Consider the following 20,074-nt stretch of genomic DNA (forward strand, 5'->3'; position numbering starts at 1 on the left):
AAATTCTGAATATGAACAAATTGTGTCCCCCTTTTCCTTTATAACGTTCTGTAAAACCTAACTGTTTTTCATGCGTATGAGCGAAGCGAAGTAGCATGAAAATGTGTTTGTATGTTACTTACAAGCTTGATGCTTGAGTGATCATGATAAAGAATAGGTTAAATTTGAATAGAATGTCATTGAGGACGTAATTGAGTAAATTAAAGGGAAAATACAACATTTGCAAACATCGAAAAACAAAACTACCAAGTTTTTACGAAATACACAACAGGATGTTGGTAAATGACAGTCTAAAGCATCCTGTAAAATTATGGCACCTGGTGTGAAGTCACTTTCAAGAAAATGGTAATTTTGTATACATTTCCAACGGTGGTCGGCTGACCACCGTTGGAAAAACTGTTTTTCAACTACTGCTCCAAATGTACCATTTTTTTTTCAGTCCAAATTTTGTTTGCTATTGGTTGCATGTTCTGAATAGGTGCAGGCCAGCTAGACTGGTTCCCTAATCGTACAATTTTCCGGCATCTATAAATTAATCCATTTAATCTTCAGTGGAGTCAGGGAACCAGAATACTCAAACATTTTTGTTTTTCTTAGTTTTTCCAGCAATTTCCAACACAAAACTTCAGACATGTCAGTGTAACAATAATTTGATATATTATACTAACCCCTCAAGTAGTTCATTTCTGAAAATTAATGCAAATGCCAATGATGTACATGTACATGTACATTCCCTTGAGTGATCATGATAAAGAATAGGTTAAATTTGAATAGAATGTCATTGAGGACGTAATCGAGTAAATTAAGGGCGTGTGTGGCTGTAGTATGGCCATTCTAGCCTGTGTTCACCACGTCACTAGGTCAGTAATTTTCATAATGACCACAATACATCGTATATTTTAATTTAAAAGAAGAGGAGAAACTCGGAGTTTGTAAGTATTAAAGTTAATGTATAAGGGATCGGCCACAAGGTTTTCCAGAGTTTTTACCTCATATAGAGTTTTACCTCTGGTGTTTCACTCTGGGCACTTGACAAGTAATAGAATGAAATCATAGATCTATACAAATTCAGTATTAATTAAAATTTTAATTTACAGCAAACATAAATGAAAGCAGTGACGGTTCACTTCCACACACACGCGTGCGCGCATTTGTATTACATTTTGTTAAAATTGAGCAATGCGCAAAATCAAGTTGAATCAAATAAGATAAATAGGAGTGTGGTTTCGGCCATAAACAAATTGATATGCCTTATCAATAAAAAACTTTTGAAGGGTTAATTAGAATTTTCATTTTAAAGCTTTGGAACCTGTTTCGGACCTGTTTTTATTCATTATATGAAGGGTTTTAATTAATGGTTTTATTTCCGACCCCTTTCAATTTTCAAAGGTGCTAAGCAGGGGTGTACATTATCCCCACTTTTGTTGAGAATTGAGATTTGAAGTTGTTGCTGATATTTTTAAACTGATAGTTACAGTAATGTCTTTTTATACTAGTGGGAAAAGCAAATGAAAAGTACCAAGCCTATTGCGTTCTACTTTAAGTTGCGCATAATCAGAAACTAAAACCAGTGATTTATTTCATTTCACAATTCTTCTTTTTGAATTGTTTGAATTAAGAGTTCATAACTTAGAAATATACCGCGTTTATTTTGCGATATACCTTTATTGTTTTCCACCCTCCTAGTGATTCGGAGCACTGCGTAAGTTGACGTACATATGTATAAAGTTTGACAACAGATCTTTTTATGACTTAATAATAATTGTAAATACTGCAAGTGGAAGAATTTGACACATAATAACGTGTACATAGAACTGAACTTGTCCAATATTTGGTTTTTGTATTCTGATCATCTTGATCTTTTCAAGCTCCACTGATGTGCTACTCTCTGGCATTCATGCAGAGTCAAAACAGATCAACCTAAAATCATCATATCATGCCTAGCTGTATTGGCAGGCAATTACATGTATGACAAGCTCACTACACCCCATCTGCAAGTTATCCAGTTATTCAGGGTATCTACGTGACATGGTATCATCACCCTGTTCCTCATTGGTGTTTGTCAGCAAAATACATTGTTAACTTCACCAAGACCTCATGGGCTGCAACTACAGTATAGTGTCCCTGTTTAAGAGGGCTACACAAACTTTCTCATGTTGCTAAACAAGAAAGTAATTATTTCAAAGGATTAGGCCTACATTTTCAGGTTCTGCAAAAACAAATACTGGCAGTGCAGAGGAAAAATAAGCATTCTGCACACAATACAAAATTGGTGAAAACTTATCAAAATAACACAGCATTGTTGGCATAATGATGCAGCGTCCCCTTTTGTTTCCTGTGGGGATACATGTGTTGGCCCTGTCACGATTAATTCCAGAATAAGAATTATCTTTGCCTGCGTTACAGTTGTATAGCAGGCAAATGTGTCTAATCGGGTGAGGAATGAATTCTGGGAGGCAGAGTTACATAAGGGTAGAAAGGGTGTGTCAAATTTGCATAGGAAAGAACGTGCGTTTAACATAGAACGTACGTAGAACGTACGAGGCGAAGGTGTGGTGGGATCATTCTAGCTTGCACTTCAGTTCAGTTAAGGACAAACTGAGAATGGATCAGCTTTAAAAATAGCTTTGTGTAAACGTGCAAAATGTTTTGTTTTGCTGGCAACCACAAGGTTTTCCAGAGTTTTTGCTCATTGAGTTTTATCTCTGGTTTTTCATCCAGTGGGTTTCTTGGGGAGTTTGTAACAGTGTTTAAAAAATTCAATTACATGGAATTTGCATAATTAGGTCTATTGTTTGTAATTAAACAATTAAAAATCCAGCACCAACTGGTTGACTGCCCCTTGGCAAGCCGTACCCTATATGGTGATATATGTCGTATATTAATTTGGTGGTGTGTTCATAGGAAAGGATGTATCATTAGAATAGACTGGCAAGAGCAGTCTTGTCTGCTCAAAGAACAAGAGATATATGATTGTAGACATCATCAAAGCAAGTCTTACCCTGTCCACATTTTGTATCAGAGGCTTTGTTGAAGTTAAGGAGAGCAAAGAAAATGCAAGAGGCAACGTGAAAGATATCACAAAGGGTTCAACTGCACTTCCTCGGAATCTGAACATGAACCAGCCAAGAATATCTTGAAGGGTTTCTGCTAATAGCTCAATGTAATTAGCTTTCATAATGGTCAAGTGGACAAGATTTCTTTGGCCAAGAGTTTGCCATGGAATCGTTCATTATGAACAACAGAACATTAAATATATTTAAGACTATTTCAGTACCTGTTAGTACCTATTACGCGAACGACCTTATATATTGCAAGGGACAATATTCAACGGATGCTAAAGGTGATTCAAAGGATTGAATGATGAAGACCTGATTTATGATTGGATAGTTTGTCATTGTGGGTATAAGTACATGTACAGGTACACCAGTGCTTTCTAAGAGCTCAGTAGGAAAAAAATCACAAGCTTAGTCAGCTTTTAGTGAACAAATGACCTTCTGTTTATATTCAAATATATTTAGCTCAAATAATTAGGAAATTTGGATTGCCCCAAAAGACAAAAATGCAAATACCTAATGTTAATATTTACAGTGACTTGACACAAAAGTTCATCTAGGAAAACAGCATCAGCTGAATAATTTTGTATCAAAGAAAATGACAGTATTTTATGCATTCCTTCCTGGTCATATTTTAAATAAATGTTTATTCCATCAGCACTTGTACTACATTGTGTATTTTGTAATCAATAAACAATTAATCAATAAAACCATGGAGTGTACAGGCTGTTTCAGGCGCTACAGTGATTAGGCATTGCAGTTTTGGACACTACAGTGATTATATATAGTGTCCAAAACTGCCATGCCTAATCACTATAGTGTCCAAAACTGCCATGCCTAATATTAGGCATGGCAGTTTTGGACACTACAGTAAATAGGCATGGCAGTTTTGGACACTACAGTAATTAGGCATAGCAGTTTTGGACACTACAGTGATTAGGCATGGCAGTTTTGGACACTTCAGTGCCAATGAAAGGGTTGGGTAATTAATTCTTTAAGTAATGAAGGCTAATCCTTCTTATGGATGTACATGTAAAGTTTACATGTACATCCATAAGAAGGATTAGCCTTCATTACTTAAAGAATTTTTAATGTAAACCCCATTCACACTTTTATCAATAAAATGCTAGACTATGGAAAACTAACATTAACTTTAAAAACCCTTGAACTCATTACTGTAATGAGTGAGGTACACGGTCAGTGGTCAGAAAAAAATATGGCTTTACTTTGCCTTCAAATAAGGTACCGGTACATGTAAAGCTTGAATAAGCAACAGATGAAAAGCATGAGTTTAATGAAGAGTAAAAACAGTCAAACAAGAGGCTCCTAAACGGAAGTGTAGGGTCATCGACGCCTTCACCGACAGCTGGAGATACCCCCAGTGTCACCCTGATGTTGGGTTATTCCGAGGATAGGGCGCCTATTCCTTATTTCCACATACCACACAAACATGTTGTAGAAAATGGCATCATATTCATGGAAAGCACATTCACAGGCAACACAAACCACATTGGCATGATGAACGTTCATGTTCAATTTCATGAGTTTATGTTTTCTGTGTTGTTTCTAGATGGTTTGTAGCCTACACAGTTTAGGGGCCTTGGCTTTATGGTTGGGCTATACAACAAACCACCACCTCGGCTTGTGTTTCCCACTAAAACTGAAAGGAATATTTAGTTAAAAATATTTTTTAAAAATTGGTTGTTATCAAAAATGAATCTTCAGGTACATGTAGGTTGGCAGGCACAAGTGAATTAAATTAATTAATGAACACAAATTAGTCAACATGTTTGAATGTAATCAGTAGCATAGCTTTTTGTGGCGGGGGGGGGGGGTGTCTGAACTATCTTAAAAGTTCTTAAAAAGATTGTTCTTTTATGACACCATTAAATGCTGCCAGGGGCCTTCCCCCCACCAATACCACCATCCAGCTAAATAAAGGCCACTGTACTTTTTATGCATCAAATTAGTTTTTACAAAGGCATTTCGTCTGAACACCTTCATATATTTAAGCCAATATTTCACTTGGTTTTGCCCTCACCTGCCGTAATCAGTGAAGGGCAAATTCAACATTTAACCCTCCTATGCAAACATACATTCTGTTTAAAGTTGTCCTTTCAGTCTAATTCTCACAAGTGACTGTTTTCAACAGTTAAGAGCTCCAAGCCCTTATAAAGCAGGATTGACTGGCTGTGACTGTTTATGTAACTTGATACAGCTATACTTTGACTGTAGATGATTGATAAGACAGCTGTGCCTACTTCCTGCCTGCTGTTGTCTGATGACTGAGTTTGACTAGTCACTTGCTAGCTTGCTTGAAATATGATCTGACTGTTGGTGACTAGCTTAGGTAAAAAGCATGGCAGAGGAAGAGGATTATTTTTGTTTACTGTATGTGACCGTTGAAACAGCAGGAGGGTTAAAATTGAGAAATCGTGTCATTGTGAAAAACCTTACATTAAAATTACACAAACCTGACGCAATTTCCATCAAAAGTATCTACTACGTAAAGTATCAATTAAAAAGAATTCATCACAATGAAAAGTGACCACAAAAATATACAATTGCTAAACTTATAACAGCTTTTAAATGCATTGTTTCATAAAGTATAAAGAGCAATACATTTAAATGTTGCTGGATCAAATATTAAACTGTCACTTTCAAGAATCTAAATTTTTCGTTCTAATAAAACAGCGAATGAATTATGCATATCATGTGATACTTCAGTCTCAAACGACAGTATGGATTACGCCTTCACCGACAGCCAGATACTGATACCCCACTGTCACCCTGATGTTGGGTTATTCCAAGGATCAGGCACCTCCTCTTTTTAACTCTCTATGCTGATTACAAGCATCTCGCTTTTATGCCAAGTGCCACTGCATTGTTTAAGGGTCTCGATCCAGCCGAGTCTCTGTACTGCTGAAGAGTTCATCAGAAAATATCATTATCAGAGCTGAATCCTTGATCATCTATGCCAAGTCCTGCTGCAAAGTTTCAGGTTCGGCGGATTTCTGCAGAGTGACCCAGACCCACAGCTCAAATGAACCTAGGACATGCACAAAGCTGCTGTATCAGATGTCCCGCTGCAATACTTGAGGATAATGAGCCAAAACACTGCCTTCACCGACAGCCAGATACTGATACCCCACTGTCACCCTGATGTTGGGCTATTCCAAGGATCAGGCACCTCCTCTTTTAAACTCTCTGCTAATTACAAGCATCTCGCCTTTATGCCAAGTGCCACTGCATTGCTTAAGGGTCTCGATCTAGCTGAGTCTCTGTAATGCTGAAGAGCTCATCAGAAAATATCACTATCACAGCTGAATCCTTGATCATCTATGCCAAGTCCTGCTGCAAAGTTTCAGGTTCAGCGGATTTATGCAGGGTGACCCACAGCTCAAACTAACCCAGGACATACACAAAGCTGCTGTATCAGATGTTCCGCTGCAATACTTGAGGATAATGAGCCGAGCCACTGCCGTGCAAACGAGCTCAGAAAACATTATCAGAACAAAATCATCGACATGCAGGTATTCCATGTTCTGCTGCAAAGTTTCCAGTTTTAAGCAGAGTCTCTGCAACATCTCTACAGCTCAAGAAAACATGTCCACGTACAGTTTTTATTAAGCTACTTCAATGGCAGAATCTCTGATGTACATCATCTCTGGCTTTGAAGTACATATATCCTAGGATACAGACATCTTTAAATGGCCAACTAGATGCTTCGGTTACACCGTTAGTGGAGGTTCGGCAGGATTATCGATGTGACAACTCGGGGAAAAACAACCATCTCACTAGGCGTATGTACAGTTAGGCCTACCCAATTAGCTGTAAGCAAGGGGCAGCTTGTACTACTTGCAATCACTTCAAGCCTAGTTGAGTCTGCAGGTGTTTATGCCAAGTTTCTTGCATATAAGGCTTATCCTGGATTTCTAATACTGCAGGTGTTCTGCTGCATAATACAGGTAAAAGTCGACCAGGATCTGATGAGCTGTCACTGTCATTTCCCTGCTAACTTTAACTGTACGTGAACAGCTCTGCTGTGTTTCTTTAGAGACAAATATTCCACCATGCATCAATGCCTCGTGTTGATCAGGGATGGCACAAAGTTCACCTATGATCGTTTCCACTGCACTGTAAACTTGTAACCCTGAGAGCGAGACCCTTTTTATTATCAGGTACTAGCGACTGAGTCAGTTGGACCCGGGGATCGGCACGGGAAGGGTCCAAACTCCCTGAAGAAGCAATTGCAATGACACAGCTGCATTCACTGCTTTCTAAATTACTCTTTAGAATCCTTGCCGGATCATACATGTTCACATTTGCATTTATTTATAAATCTGATAAATTTGGCTTTAACCAAGGGTAAAGTTTTTACTTTACACTGAAATAAACGCACAGTCATATCATGTCTTGGCACCAAGATGCAGGAAGTAGTGGCTTACTTTTGGCACAAAAGCCATCTTGCTAACAAATAAATAAATGTACGGCATTGCACATCAATAATGTGTAATAATTGTATCTTGCACACACCAAGGAGGTCATCCTCTTAAATATGACTTGGGTGCCAATGCTATCCCACTTTTATTTTCAATGTACCCTGCATTGATCACGGTATACGTGTACAAGCAGTGAATGGGCAGATGGCCTCTGGTACAAAATTGGATCAATATTGTAAGACTCCTGTTGTGTGGGGCGTGGTCTTTTACCAAGACCAAGTGCTCCATGGTACCTTCAGCTTTGTGTTTGAGTGCCATGCATCTTGAGCAATAAATGCCCTACATGAGTAAAGACATAGTACTGCATTGACATGCTGAGCTATACTGGTCAACATACAGTTTGAACAATTTCCCTATTTTTAGACATATCTGTAAAAGCAGACTACTGTATGTTAGCATACTTTTCATTGAAGAGTTTTGTCATTACTTTTTGTCCTGTAAAACTGACACCAGGAATTCTGGTGCAATCCACTTCTAACATTCTAACTGCAACATACCCAAGGGCTGTTACAATTACAAGACCATACTCTTACACCAAGCCACTACAATTGCAAACAGGTGGGCTCTTTTTTCATTCATCATTAGAAAAATTACACTTTGTCAGTATTTGACTTTTGATGGAATTTGCATCAGGATAATTTATATGTTACAAATAATGAATGTTTCACGTTCGTGCAATGGTAAGAATAATTCCATTCGGTGACAGATGAAAAGTTCCATTCCACTATTGAAATTATTCTTACCATTGCACTCACAAACATTCATTATTTGTATACTATAATTACTGGCACTGTATAATCAGTGCTTTTCAACAGAAATTAAAACCAAGAGCAAAAGCTATCTTGAAAGGCCAATAGTATCATTTGCAATTACAGAAATGTAAATAAAATGGCTGACTTTTCAGCTCAAGTGTCATGTATCTTTTAAAGATCATGAACACAATTTGTGCTTTTATTTAACATGTTATTTCAAAAGGCAGATTTTTGAGTACTTGCAAATGATCCTGTCAAGCCATGTTACTTCCAACCTACATGTAGGCCAATGAGGCCTTTACTTTTAAAAGATATGCCAGGCCTGTACAGAGCATTTTCAAATGAGTGTCATGTACCGTTTCTACCAGAGAGTGTTCATATCAAGTAGCAAAGACTATTCATAAGATAGAATTTGCATCAATATTAGGTTTTGTCCTTCATCGACGAACAAACACTGTATACTCAGTGTGTTCAACCTGAGTGAAAGTCAGCAAAAGCACTCGGGTGGGAATCGAACCCACAACCTTCTGCTTTGTTGAGCAGACCTCTTACCACTCGACCACCAAGCACGTGAGGTTGTTTAACTTTCACTCGGGTGTAACACACCGAGTATGACAGTGGTTATATGCCGGTGAAGGGCAAAACCTAATTATTGCAAATTGTAAAGACTTAAATTGTGGAAGCAAAATGTATGCAAGATATAAATCACACAACAAAAATATAATTTAGCTAAATAACACTTTTCAACGGTACATGTATTAGCACCCATCTCTGGTGCAGGCCTGCATATTTTATTTTAACTTTTAGTCACTGTAGCGCCTAAAACTGCCCTGCCTGTTACTCACTGTAGCACCAAAACTGCCCTAGCACTCTTAGGGTACGTTCGAGTACAATGTACATGTAGCTCACCCGGATCGATGTCTCAGGTTAGCCCCTTGCTGTTCAATTCACTCCAACGTCTCGAGTCAGCCACCACAGAAACTGCTCAAGGACCACACTCAGTGGTGGAAACAGGTCCCATGCATACAAGTGTTGTTCATTTCAAGAAACGAACAAATTTGACGGCTAGACAGCGAAAATGTCGAGCGGACCCAAAAATCAAAAATTTCAAGCAAAAGGGTAATTATTTATTTAGTTAATTTCAACTTTAGAGGCTGTAATTCCAGCCCAACATTTTACTTTTGCAACTCTCTAAAAAGCAGTAAATCTCAAACTTAACACCCAGTCTGAAATGGGCATTTTGAACGGACATCACGTGAGGATCGTGATGGCCCACGCTTGAATGTTTGATTAGTCCGGCTGTCATAGTTAACATCTCCCTTTACAGAGTCGATCCCAGTGAGCTACTTAAAGGCACCCTATGATTAATTTTTTTCAGTGAATAAATACACTGTAATAAAATACAGACCAAGATGCTAATGGGTTAATTATATTGAATGACAGATATAAAAATCATCAGTTAAAAAAAGATTGCTCAGCCATTCGGAAGAACATAAATTGCAATTGGTCTCAAATTAAAGCTGATGGTCAAGTGCAATACACACTACCAAAGCTTATATCATCATAGTTCCTTGATTGTTTATTTAAGCAGTTTTTGTAACTGATGCATTTTTTATGCACACCCTGTGTAACAGCTATTTAAAGTGCTTTTGGGCAGCCAGGAGAGAGTAGGATTCTCAAAGGGAAGAAAATGGCGTATATCGCATTTTGGAAATACACTCTTCATATGTTCATACACCACACAACAAACATTTCATATTACAGCTTTAGCTAGAAAAATATTCTCACTAATAGGAAATTAGATCTTCATCATTCAATCCTAACTATGAGGTGTTTTACGCAAAAAATAGGGAGGGGGACTTCCACAAATGACTTCTTTTATCAAGTGCTACTAACTTTTCTTTCCTTTTATTTTTAAGTTGTGCACCATGTAACACAATTGTTAAAAACCCGATTAAAAACTGTTTTCTTTTTACATTCTTGCAATGGTTGACATGTACATAGAACTCTCTGAGAAGTTGCAGTTGTATAAAAGAGAAGAGATATAAGCCACAGAAAAATCACTATCTGATAATGCTAGTCCAGTAACTTTACAGAAAACGTTGTTGCTGACAAAGATTTGGTCAGTGACAGATGACATAGTTTGGTTTAATTAGCATTTTAAAGAGATTTTACACTTCAGATCAAACGTTTGTTTGAAAGTGATATTTATGGGAGTATGCACTCTGTATGCCTAACAGCAACAGTGACACCTTCCCTTGAATATGGCCACATTTGGTCATTTTGTCAGGCAACACAACCTACATAATGACACACTAGCAGGGCAAATTCATCAAGGCAACAGAAAGGGACACAGGGGAAAAAAGTGGCCCAAGTGAATCAAAGACGACCAAGCTCTCGGTGAAAGATTGATTCAAACAGGAAAGAGGTACAAGCATATAAGGGCAGCCAACCTCCAGACTGGACAAAGTGCTGGGTGGAAAGGTACATAGTTTACGATGGAAAAAATATCATGTTTTCACTGTTTACATGCCAACTTAGTTGGATGGGAAATGAATGAACATAGATATTGACTAGATGCGTATTGTGATTTGCAATGTTTCAAAGTCACGACCAAGACAATAATTCCACAAGACAAAAAGAAAAGTAGAGGCCAACAAGTACTGTGTTATTCAGATGAGTTTTCACCATGGGAATTACACATTTTTCTTTCGAGATATTTTCTTTTAATAATGATTAAAAAGTATGGCACAGTCTTACCTAGCAACTGCAATTGGGACAAGCTCGTGTTTCCATGACTCCTGGTCTCCATTCTGTGCATCATCAGTGACAGGAGATGCTAATGAGACGAGAGAAGCTGGGGCTATCCTTGAGGGCTGGATGACTCCTGACTCCTTGGCTATGGAGATGCTCCTCACAGAGTGCAGTCAATCATTACTGCTCCACCAGTGAAGGTAAATGAAGCAGGTCTATTGTCCCTGGGCCCAGCACAGGAGTAAGATGCCATGGGTATAGAAGACCCGTAGGCTTGCTAAAGTGGGGACACATTGCTATGGGTGCCGAGTCCTTGGGTATAGGTGACCCATCGGACTGTCCAGTGAGGATGGGCTAAAACATGTCACCACCAGGATGTCGATATCTTAGTGGTGGCTCAGCCATAGGAACCAGTGTCAGCTTGCTGCCAATAGATCCTTGCTGGTGCCAGGTTGGGCAGTTTATCACTATCCCATGTTTGCCAAGGGATCTTTATTCACCGAGTCCCGTAGGTGATGTCTTGCACTTCACCACATTCGCAGCAGATTCTCCAAGTCTGCACTTCAGGTCCTGCTTGTCCTTGTGGGATTGTAAAAGGCTGTGAATACTGATTAGTGTGCCCTTATAAAATAGCATAGCAAACCACCAAACAACTGGCCAGTTGTAAGGTGGTCTTCCAACTGACATTCAATTTGGCACTATGCTGAAGTTTCATTGGAGTCAACATTGAATTTGTTGACTCTCAAGCAATTTGATCGTCAGAGAAAGCAAATCCCAACTTAAGTGTCCTACATGTATATATTAAGACTTGTTCTGTATACCAATACTCTAATATATAGTAAAATGCCATTTTTAATATATTTTCAAAGAGTATGGTGGCATATTGATCTCATTTAATCAATGTTCGCAGTAGCGTTAATCCTTCATCATTGCCTTGATGAGTATAAAGTATTGACTCAGACATATCCAAGTTGACTATGAAAGGACAATAAATATTACCATATTATGCTATGAATTATCAATAACATATATGCGTACGAGTAATAACTTGAGTACTATATTATTCAAACATTTCCAGAGTTTTCTAATTTAAAAGAATAATTTCACATTTTACTGGTATTTTCAATGGCTTTTGATAGTCGGTAATTGAAGAAAGTAAAATATTTATGAAAGTTGGCACATGATCCATATGTGAGAAGAATTAGATTACCATTTTTATTTGTCAAGGTAGGTCTATATCGTGTTTAAATGAAATAATCAGAGAACAGTTTCCAATTTTTTTTTGATGAAACACTGAGGCACACAGAGTATGGTGGCATTAATGTTAAATCTATTTTTGCAGTAACATTACCCCCCCCCCTTCATTGCCAAAGGAATTATTCCAACGAAATTTTCATATCCATTTTTTTATTTGCAAAGTTAAGCTGGTGAGTATACAGTATACATGTAGATTCAGACATATTAGAGTTGACAACTATTAAGCATGTGAAGTGCTGCTATGCATACCTCATGCAAACCAAACCCTTCAAACATACAAAGACCATTCAAACCTTTGTGAGTGTCACAGAGTGACTTTATTTTAATAAAACGAATGTACTCTTTATTGGTTGTAGAAACAAGATATATTTTTATGTGGCCTGAATCTAGTACATGTACATTGGCAGTTGGAATTTGGAATGTGTTTTATGTAGAGGGAAACAACATGTACTTTTATTGAGGCTCTCATACCCAACATTCCGGGGATAGGTTAGCTAGCCATACCATGTTCTGTTGAGCCTGTGACGTTTAAATAATTAAGCCACACCTAGTTTGTTATTGGTCAATGGGGCTTACATAATACTCGATGTGAATTTTAAATAGGCAATGAGAAGCCTGAGTGGACAGAATAAAATTATCATGTTAATTTATACATAGGACTAATTTTATTTTGGGTATACAAGCGTGGGCAAATGTAAGGGAAAGGACTTGCTAAGAGAAATTCCGAGTAGAGGACAGTGGCCGGACTCGAAGTGGTTTTTTGAGACTTAGAAGCCAAGGGAGATAGGGCAATGCATAGCCAACCTGCGGCAGAGCTAATGAGAGCTCATTCAGTCTGAACTAATGAGAGTTCACGAACCAGAAAATTCAGCAGTGTATAAGCCAGGAGCCCTTCAATTCGTGTAAGTTAAACTATGAATGAAATTATTGTTGTATTAAACTTTGCTTAATTTATTCATTTTGTGGGAACATAATATCACTTTAATAACTGGAGACAAATTTTTATGAGATTTTGGAAAGATTAAGCGTGAAATGTAATTGGCTAGAACTTGGCATTAATTCTGTAAAAAAATACGATAAGGCTTATATTGCATAAAAACGACAAGTGTTGGCCTACGAAGGTGCTAGTTGCATTTGAGGAAATTTGGCCAAACAACACATAATTTTGTTACGCAGAAATATTTGGATATTTTGGCAAACAAATTTGTTATTGCTATGTTTTCAGGGCTTTTAATCTTGGTTTGGGATTGCGTCCCCGTGACCAGAGGAGTGAGGCCGGACCGCAGCGGCGGGACCAGAGGACCATGTGGACTCCGCTGGCCAAGTGGGAAGCTACGGGCATAGAGCATTTGCTGGACACGAGACAACAAGAGACACTCGGACACTTCTCTGTTCTATGCTGTACCTAATATTTGTGATTGTATTTAAATACTGGAAGTTGCCCCTTAATCTGAATTCAATAAGGAATAAAAATTGTGTGTATGATAAGTCGTGTAAATAAATATAGCTTAAATATTGTAAAGAGAAGAGTGAAGGCCTAGTTTTCTCTGAGTGTCAGTACGGTTCATTGGATGGTGACTATAACCAAGGGTCCATTTCATGGGGTGGGCAAACCCTGGGATGTGACAGTGAGGAACTTTTCAAGGTCTTCTTCCTACTGGAAGAAAGAGATACACTCACTACAAGCACGGCCACTACGTACACTGTTTAACCAAGAAGAATCGTGATTTCATATGGGACGAGTAGTGAGACAGCTCTTTCAACACCCTCAAGACAGGATTGCAGGAGGCCCCTATCCTGGGTTACTCTCAACTGGAGGGCCAATACATACTCGATCTGATGCCAGCAGGGATGGGATTGGTGCAGTTCTCTCGCAGGTTTAGGAAGGGAAAGAAAAAGTTATCGCCTATGCAAGTCTGCCATTGTCCGAACCAGGTGCCTACCTATGTTGCCCAATACCTACATGTTCCACAACCCTAACCCTGGAAGCATCTGCATGTAACCCTAAGCATGTAACCCTAAGCATCTAACCCTAAGCATCTAACCCTAAGCATCTAACCCTAACCCTAACCATCTAAACCTAAACATCTAAACCTAACCATCTAAACCTAACCATCTAAACCTAACCCTAACCCTAAGCCTAACCCTGAGGATTTTGGGGAACATATATAGGTATTGGGGAACAGGTATTGGGGAACATCGGGTAGACCCCGTCCAAACCCAAACCTAATTACTTTGTAACAAGGCGTAAATTGCTAGCTGTTCAAGCATCGAACGCAACACCTCTAGGGCCAAGTAACCTGTAGAAGAAGAAGCCATGCAGGCGGGATCTCTACATGCAGAGCCAATCAAAACATGCCGAGCCAATCAAAACAAGCGAGGCCCAACTAAAGAACGACACCATAACCTGGGTTCTGAAGGAGAAAAATGCAGCAGTCGACCATACCAGAGTGCTGTATCAATAAATGGTCCAGCATCAAAAACTTACTGGTCCAACTGGGAACAGTTCGAGTGAGCTGGTGCCAGACATCGATCTTGAGGAGACATTGAGCTGGACTGCTACCAAGATGACAAAAACGTTCATCGCCACCAAGTTTCAGTCCGGCATAGCAACCAAGATCAGAAAAGGATGTGGATGTTTGACATCAACTTCAATGCCAAGCTTAAGAAGAAATTAACCATTAGGTCCAAAATTATTCTTTCTGAGTACTGTTCCCATTAGATACGTCCCATAATTTAAAAGTGTTATTAAAGTGCTCTTAAAATATTCTAAAATCATTCTTAACTTGTTTGGAAAAGGTTCTTAAATGGTTCTTAAATTGTTATGAAAATGTTCTTTAGAGTATTCTCTTAATTAAAACAAATTAAACTGTAAGACATCTCCAGTACCACAGTTAACAAGAGGTAACTTTTCATGTTGGCAAAATTGTTATTTTTTATTAATGTAATTTGTGAGTTATTGTGTATAAGCTTTCAGGTCGGGACACCCTGGCTTAATTAAAGAGGGCCCATTGTAATGCAAATCATACATCGCTACGAGTGTTGCTATGAAGCACGTCACGTGAACAGTTGCATAGTGCGCTTTCATTGAGGGCGTACTTGCATGAAGAGGCGCAGCACATCAGTCTGTTGCTAGCCAAGGCAAGGAGCACACGACCAGTTTACCCGATGGTAAGTGTACACTACACTACGCTACGAGTCATACGCTGCACTGTGTACAGCTGGAGGTCCAGACTGCACCGCCATATCAGTGTGACGAGCCGACATGCTTATTGGTTGGGCCTGTGACTACACATTTTCATTATTTAATGCGTGGCTTGGATGCGCTGCATAGCGAGCACTGCATTGACTCAAACTAGGGAAGAAGCACATACTGTGGAGGCATGCAATCGAAGTGTGAGTCCATTTCCTACCCAGGCTGCTAAGGATTTCACCTATCGTTCTTTTAGCGTTGATTATTAATAAATGTGTTGAATCTAGTAACTGCTGTCACTGTCTCTTTACTGCATTGTCCACTGACTCATTCAGTTTTCTTGCCTATAGATGGGGATATGTTTTCTCTAAACGGTGAGGATTACTGGTGACCAACTTAAAAATACTAGTTTCCTAATTCATGTAACTGGAGGAACATAGGGAGCAAATTGCTAGTTCAGGAATATTTTTCAAGCAAAACAATTAATTGAAATAAATCATATTACAGCCTAACATTGTACTGAATCATTTCTAAAAAGTCAAACAAACCCTTTTGAAATACTGTGTGCCTCAGTGTTTTATCAAAAGATATTTGGAAACTTTTTTTCTAATGATAATGATTATTCAAATGCTTATGTACATTTATTGTTTTCAGGCATGCAACTGGCATTTTAGGGAAAAAAAAGAAACTCCAAAACCACACGAGACTTTGTATGGTATTTTCAATTTGTAATAGCATTCAGGAAAAGTTAAAAACAAGGAAATCAGCAGATCCGAGGAAAAGTTGCATGCCTGAATTTTGACTATAGTTTAATTTGGTTTTTCTTGATTTTTAATACCAAAATAAAACGTAAGACAAAGTAAAGTAATAAACTGCTGACAATTATTTAAATTCGGTCATTACTGTTAAGTAGACTTCAACACTAACTTTTGTTTGATCGGTCACAGACAGTCAAAATTTCAATTCTTTTCCCCGCCATGCCTTTTACACAGGCTAGTCACCAACAGTCAGATCTTGTTTATAGGCACTGTGTGTGACAGTCCATTCCATCAACAGACAAAAGCAGGAGATTCAAAGGTGTTCAAGTTTTTTGTAAAAAAACTGATGGAAATACCAAAAAAATATTTAAATCAGAAATCATGATTTGGTTTCGACATTTATGCCCTCGCACTTACTACGTGGACAAGCCCAAAGCTTAGACTTGAGTAGGCCTACTTGAGGCAACACTCACACTCAATAAATAAGCTAGTGAAAACACCATAATCCTTGTTACATGTAGATGGGTTTGCCTTCTCTGACCCCAAATTCTTTAAAATATCAAGAAATGTCAAATGCCACCAACAAATTGCCTATCAAAAAGAATCAACAATAAAAAGTAACACAAATTTGAAGTTATAACAAAAAAGGATTGAAAACGTTGAATGTATTTAAAAAGTAGAAGTAATTTTTTATCAAGTATCAAAGATTTAACAAGTGTTGCCATGCTGAGTCACAAAGTCATTGGTTAGGATAAGGGTAGGGGTGTTTTGGGGGGAGGGGGGTTTCATAGTCTTGTTTTTGTTTTTTTATTTTGTTTCAAACAATTTCTCATTCAAGGGCTCTGGTGAACATGTTTTTCAAAGGAAGTGACAAAATTAAGTGGTTACTCACCATATGCATGCAAGTACATTACTTGTGTGGTCGTCCACATAAAAGACAACTGGTGCCAATGGTTTGGCTTTGCATGGTTTACCTAATGTGGGTGATGACCTGCTTGCAACAGCAATACTAGCATCCAGTACAATTAATTGAAATAAAACAACGTAAAGGGCTGTGGCTTTCAGTGTGAACTTTTACCCAATTTTCTGTATGACTAAACAAATTAGCAAGGGATTACTTTGAATTAATCTTAACCTAAAAAAACCTAATGAACTAGACCTTCAATCCAGCCATTGACTTGAAGTTGAAGGCAACTAACTGAGTTTAGAACTAGAATTGTGTGTCTAGAATGGGAGTGTACATGCCTGGCAAGGAGGGTTGATGCATGGCAGCTTTGTTTGGAACAACATTTTGCACGTATGACAGTATCGGTAAAGAAGGGATGTAATTATGGCAAGTGATGGCAATAGGCCTAGAGACATTAGACAACATGGCAAGAATTATCACTTTAGGCAAGAATTAATTGGCACTTTAGGCGAGAATTGGCACTTGAGGCAAGAGTTAGCACTTTAGGCGAGAGATGGCACTTTAGGCGAGAGATGGCACTTGAGGCAAGAGATGGCATTTGAGGCAAGAGATGGCTTTTGAGGCTAGAGATGGCACTTTAGGCAAGAGATGGCACTTTAGACAAGGATTGGCACTTTCGGCAAGAATTAATTGGCAATTTAGGCAAGAATTAATTGGCACTTTTGGCAAGAAATAGTTGGCACTTTTGGCAAGAAATAGTTGGCACTTTAGGTAAGAATTAATTGGCACTTTAGGCAAATATTGGCACTTTAGGCAAGAAAGTGGCAGGCAAGACAGGACAATTAACATAAGGCAAGAAAGGGCAATTTTTGTTCACTATAGAATGTCAAGTGAGTACATGTACATGAATGTTACTTACAGAGCTGAGTTTTGAGGACAGACACCCACAGACAAGCTAAAAGGGGAACTAGATGCTAACTATTGGTGGAGTGAGTATTGGAGGCCTGTGGAATATTGAGATGCTAGCACAGCAAAGGACTCCAGATATCACTGATGATGGAACTGATGTCCTGCAGAAAAATCCTGTGCCAGACATCCAAGGCCTTTCAGACTCGGCAAGGATTGCGGCACTCAATACTTATGATGAGGTGCTACCGATCGGTAAAATGCTGAATTATCAAAAATTTCCTGCAATCTCCCCAAAGAACCATGCGCCTTATGTTCATGGAGTCCAGCGCTAAGATCCTCACCGATGTACCCAATGCAGACCTTTCTGTATTCACAGGTGTTACATCAGGTAAGGTCTCAGAGTCTTACTCATCCTTGTAGGCTATTGCAGATCATGTTAGGCATGGAAAACCTAGATGCCAGTGTCATTCAGGAAGGACTAAATGCAATAAGAGCTGCCTATGAAGGGAAGTGTAATGGGCCAGATGAACCTGATGGGTAGACCTTGAGTATACGAAACACTTCAGTCAGTGAAAGACTTTGGATCAAGTGTCTCAACTTGATGTACCCCAAATCGGTTGTGTTGGATTGTTGCCTTGACATAGCAAAGTTGTCGCAGGAGAAGATCGTGGTCAACGATGAAGGATTGCCAGACAAGGGTGCCAATGACTGATGAATAGATCCCAGGGCACTGGACAGATTGATTGTGGAGATGCCTATCAATGTGTGGCTCTCTGATAGACAAAAGGGCTGAGGATACTGCCAGACTGCCTGGAGGCCTCAATATCCAGGAAGAAGATTCGATCCAAGGTGAGCCAGATGCTGCTGTGTGTGAACCAGCTGAAGTGTCTCAGGAACTGCTGGAGGTACTGTGCTGTGTGATAAAATGATGAAAGTGTCATTCATAAAACTGAAGATAACTGTTGCTCTCAAATCCACGAAAGCTGTACAGAACTATATGATGATATTGGCCAGAACTGGAGATGGGGTTAATCCTGTGGAAGTTCCAGCTGACTGCTTGAAGAATTGACCTGTCCACTGGATGAAGGACGGCAGGATGTAGATGGGTAGGAGATCACAAACCTAATCCAGAGAGAGGGTTTCACACTCACACAGCTTGTCTTCATGAAGGTTTCCTGACCGAGACCTTGAGACATGCCTCACCCATGGGATTGGTGATGAATACCTGGAGTCTCCACTGAAGCTGCACATGGCTTTGTTGGGATCACAAGTAAAGGTGTTCGCAGGAGCGGCAGCGCGGCGGCGCGGCGGCAGCGCGGCGGCGGCGGCGCGGCGGCAGCGCGGCGGCGGCGCGGCGGCAGCACAGCAGGTGATGGTGATGGTGGTGGTGAGGGTGAGGGGGGTGGTGAGGGTGAGGGGGGTGGTGGCGGCCGCCAGTGGGGGTGATGGGGATGGTGAGGGTGATGATCCCAATGACACCATGAGCGCAACCTCACAGTGTTCCCAACTACACCATGGTCAACCCCGATGAAGGCTACCAGATATTCACTGCCATCCCCACAGGCTACTCATGCCTCGGTGCCAAGGGGGACTCCGACTTGACTACGCCCTGCAGAAATATGAAGCCCCACACTCCAAACCAGGTTCATGATCTGCGACCCACCTACATCCTGCTGTCTTTCTTCCAATGAACAGCCAGTTGTCCAAGCAGCCTTCTGGAACTACCACAGGATCAACTCTATCCCCAGTTTTAGTCAATGCCTTCATATAGGAGTACTGCCTTCGTAGATCTGAGACCAAGAGTTTGTCTTCAGTACACGGATGAGACTCTCATCACTTCATCATACAGCATGGGACCTCCAGCAGGTCCTGAAAGACTTCAACTGGATTTACAGCAGCATCTGGCGCAGTGAGGATCAGGCGCCTTGAATCTCATCCCCGGATGCTAAGGTCTGAAAACAGTCTGACAACACCCTCGACCCCTGA

This window comes from Patiria miniata, unplaced genomic scaffold (genome assembly GCF_015706575.1).
Source record: "Patiria miniata isolate m_02_andy unplaced genomic scaffold, ASM1570657v1 HiC_scaffold_6, whole genome shotgun sequence".
Taxonomy (NCBI): domain Eukaryota; kingdom Metazoa; phylum Echinodermata; class Asteroidea; order Valvatida; family Asterinidae; genus Patiria; species Patiria miniata.